Genomic DNA, 4,684 nt, shown 5'->3' on the forward strand with positions numbered 1-4,684 from the left:
ACTTGGAGGCCCAACAACGTCTACAAGAAGAAGGTTGTGTAGTAGACATCAAGCTCTTTTCTGGCGCTGTTGCCAGGGAGGTGAGTGCTTGAAGGTATATCTTTAGATCTTGCAATCGAATCTTTTTGTTTCTTGTTTTATCACTAGTTTAGTCTATAAAAGAAAACTACAAAAAAAGGAATTGAGTTTATCTCATACGCTTCATATTTTTAATATCTTTCGTGAGAATGATGGTATGGAAAATTGTGCTCAAGTGCTAGAAGAAGAATGCATTAAATTGTTTGGAACCAAATATTTGAATGATGAGCATGATTGCAATGTTGTTAGTATGAATTCTTTGAATATCCATGATGCAAATGATATGCAAAGCCACAAGCTTGGGGATGCTATGATTGATGAATATGATATTTTTTGTCCCCCAAGTTTTAATGAGAATATTTATTATGATGAAAGCATGCCTCCTATTTATGATGATTATATTGATGAAAGTGGGTTTGGAAGAGTGTCAACTTTAGGTAGTATTGATCCCACTATTTTGGAGGATGTTGAATCTTATTGTGATGAATATGAAAGTGGATTTGGAAGAGTGTCAACTTTATTTAGTGATGATTCCAATATTTCGGAAGAGGTTCCAATTGATTATGAGAACAAAGTTGTTATCTATGATGATTATTGTCATGACTTGTATGCTATAAATAATAATGATAACCATGAAACTTGACATTATGATTTTAGTCTTCAATTGGATTATGCCTCACATGATAGTTATTTTGTTGAGTTTGCTCCCACTATTATTCATGAGAAGAAATTTGCTTATGTGGAGAGTAGTAAATTTTCTATGCTTGTAGATCATGAAAAGAATGCTTTAGGTGCTGGTTATATTGTTAAATTCATTCATGATGCTACTGAAAATTATTATGAGGGAGGAACATATGCTTGTAGGAATTGCAATAATATCAAGTTTCCTCTATATGTGTTGAAAATTTTGAAGCTATGCTTGTTTTACCTTTCTACGCTAGTTGATTATTGTTCCCATAAGTTATTTGCTCACAAAATCCCTATGCATAGGAAATGGGTTAGACTTAAATGTTCTAGTCATATTCTTCATGATGTTCTCTTTATGTTTCAATTCTTATCTTTTATGTGAGCATCATTGTCATCATCATGCCTAGCTAAAAAGGCATTAAAGAAAAGTGCTTGTTGGGAGACAACCCAATATTTACCCTTACTGTTTTTCTGTGTTCACATAATTATTCTACTGTAGTAATCATGTTTTATAGGTTTTGTTTCAATAAAGTGCCAAGTAGAACCTTTGGGAAGACTTGGGTGAAGTCTTTATGATCTTGCTGTAAAAAACAGAAACTTTAGCGCTCACGAGAATAGCTGCCATGTTTTACTGAAGAGTGATTTTAGGTTGATTCTTTTTTCATATGATTAATAGACAAATTCCTCAGGTCCACCAATTTATTTCAGAATTTTTTTGAGTTCCAGAAGTATACGTTTGATACAGATTACTACAGACTGTTCTGTTTTTGACAGATTCTGTTTTCTATGTGTTGTTTGCTTATTTTGATGAATCTATGAGAAGTATCGGAGGGTATGAACCATAGAGAAGTTAGAATACAGTAGATATTACACCAATATGAATTTAGAATGATTTCATTACAGTACCTAAGTGGTGGTTTTATTATCTTATACTAACGGAGCTTACGAGTTTTGTGTTGAGTTTTGTGTGGTTGAAGTTTTCAAGTTTTGGGTAAAGATTCGATGGACTATGGAATAAGGAGTGGAAAGAGCCTAAGCTTGGGGATGATAAATGCACCCCTAGGTAATATTCAAGGACCACCAAGAGCCTAAGCTTGGGGATGCCCCGGATGGCATCCCCTCTTTCGTCTTCGTTCATCGGTAACTTTACTTGGAGCTATATTTTTATTCACCACATGATATGTGTTTTGCTTGGAGCATCATTTTATTTTATTAGTATTTGGTTTCTGTTATTTAGAATTATTTTTTGCACATATATTTTCAATAAAAATGTCAAGGATAGCCTTTACCATGCTTATTCGGCTAGTATACATGTTGCTGTTTGAAAACAGAAAGTTTAACGTTGTTACAAAAAATCCCTAGAAAAGTCAGAGAATGATATAATGTTGAAACTTTTTGCATAATGAGCTCTGAAAAATATTGTACAGCATAGTATTTTTCTTATAAGTTTTGGAGTTATGGAAGTATGATGAATCTTGCATTCTTTACAGACTATACTGTTTTGGCAGATTGTTGTTATGTTTGCATATGTTTGCTTGTTTAATGATTCTATTTGAGGATAGGAGTATTAAATATGCAGAGACATTTAGTATGAAATGTTTAATAATAATGTTTGTGATTTGTTACAGTAGAAAATGATAAGGTTTTGCATTGGTTTATACTAACCTATCTCACGAGTTCTTGTTGAGTTTGTTGTGGATGAAGCTTTTGATAAAAAAAAGAAACCATGATATGAGAGGAATTAAGGAGACATAAAAGCTCAAGCTTGGGGATGCCCAAGGCACCCCAAGATAATATTTTAAGAAGTCTCAAGCATCTAAGCTTGGGGATGCCCCGGTAGGCATCCCACCTTTCTTCTTCAACAACTATCGGTTAGTATCGGTTGAGCCTAAGTTTTTGCTTCTTCATTTTATTTTGTTTTGCTTGCTGTTTGAATAAAATACCAAGATCTGAAATTCTTTAATGAGAGAGAGTCTTCACATAGTTACATAATTATTTAGCTACTCATTGATCTTCACTTATATCTTTTTGGAGTAGTTTGTCATTTACTCGTGTGCTTCACTTATATCCTATTAGTAAATGGTTGAATGAGTTGAATGTCACAAATCTGAAATTATATATGTCTCATTTTCTTATCCCATGGGGAGTAATGACTTCACATCTAAGAAGTAGAGGTTGTAAATTTATTGAAGGTTAGCATGCATTGTATTGGTCATTTGAACAATTCATGAAAGAATATTGAAGGAAGAGAGATTTCACATATAAATATACTATCCTAGAAATCTTTTATAATTGTGAGCACTCATTACATATGACATGCTAAAGAGTTGATGTTGGACAAGACAGACAATGTAATGGGTTATGTTTTCTCACATCTCAGTTAGAGTATATTGTCATGGATCATTCAAACATGTTGAGCTTGCCTTTCCCCCTCATGCTAGCCAAATTCCTTGCATCAAGTAGAGATACTACTTGTGCTTCCAAATATCCTTAAACCCAGTTTTTGCCATGAGTGTCCACCATACCTACCTATACACGGTATTTACCTGCCGTTCCAAGTAAATTTGCATGTGCCAAACTCTAAACCTTCAAATGATAATTTGTTTTGTATGCCCGAATCGCTCATGTAGCGACTGGGAGCTGTCAGTATCTTCCATGCTAGATGAGTTATTCTCAAGAGGAGTGGACTCCGCTCCTCACTCACGAGAAAGGGCCGGTAACCGGGATGCCCAGTCCCATGATCCAAAAAGATCAAAGCAAATCAAAATAATTGCAAACAAAACTCCCCCAGGTTTGATGTTAGTTGGAGGCACCCGTTGTTTCGGGCAAGCCATGGATTGATGATTGTTGGTGGAGGGGGAGTAAAAACTTTTACCATTCTGTTTGGGAACCGCCTATAATGTATGTAGTATGGAAGATATTGGGAACTCTTGGTGGTTATGTTGACAATGAGATCATACCTCTCAAAATTATTTATCTCTATTTCAAAATTGAGCGCTGGCACCTCTGCAAATCCCTACTTCCCTCTGCGAAGGGCCTATCTTTTACTTTATGTCTTTTACTTTATGAAAGAGTAAAGGTGATCTTCACCTTTCCCTTTTTCATTTTATCCTTTGGCAAGCACTTTGTGTTGGGGTGATCCTGATATATATATCCAATTGGATGTAAGTTAGCGTGAACTATTATTGTTTACATCACCCAAAGGTGAATACGTTTGGAGGCAACACTATAAGCCCCTATCTTTCTCAGTGTCCGACTAAAACTCCATAACCATAAGTATTGCGTGAGTGTTAGCAATTGTGGAAGACTATATGATAGTTGAGTATGTGGAGTTTGCTAAATCAAAGCTCTGACATAGACCCTTCCTGAAAGTAAGATGAATTGCAATTGTTTGATGACTAAGAATGAAGTTTGCTAGTTTTCAAGAAAGTTTATGATCTATGCTTTAACATGTGAATAGCTTGTTACTTGATCGTGAGAAGTTTTATGAGATGAACTACTGTTATGACATATAATCGTGCTAGAAAAGGTGATTGAAATTATCATTGATCATACTTGTGCACCTTCTAGCATTCACACTTCATAAATTCTTTCTTTTATCATTTACCTACTCGAGGACGAGCAGGAATTAAGCTTGGGGATGCTGATATGTCTCCAACGTATCTATAATTTATGAAGCATTCATGCTATTTTATTATCTGTTTTGAATGATTATGGGCTTTATTATACACTTTTATATTACTTTTGGGACTAACCTACTGACCGGAGGCCCAGCCCATATTGTTGTTTTATTGCATGTTTCAGTATTTCAAAGAAAAGGAATATCAAACGGAGTCCAAACAGAATGAAACCTTCGGCAACATGATTTTTGGAATGAGCGTGACCCAAGAAACTTGGAGTGCAAGCCAGGGGAGCATCG

Source organism: Triticum aestivum, chromosome 6B (genome assembly GCF_018294505.1).
Source record: "Triticum aestivum cultivar Chinese Spring chromosome 6B, IWGSC CS RefSeq v2.1, whole genome shotgun sequence".
Classification (NCBI taxonomy): domain Eukaryota; kingdom Viridiplantae; phylum Streptophyta; class Magnoliopsida; order Poales; family Poaceae; genus Triticum; species Triticum aestivum.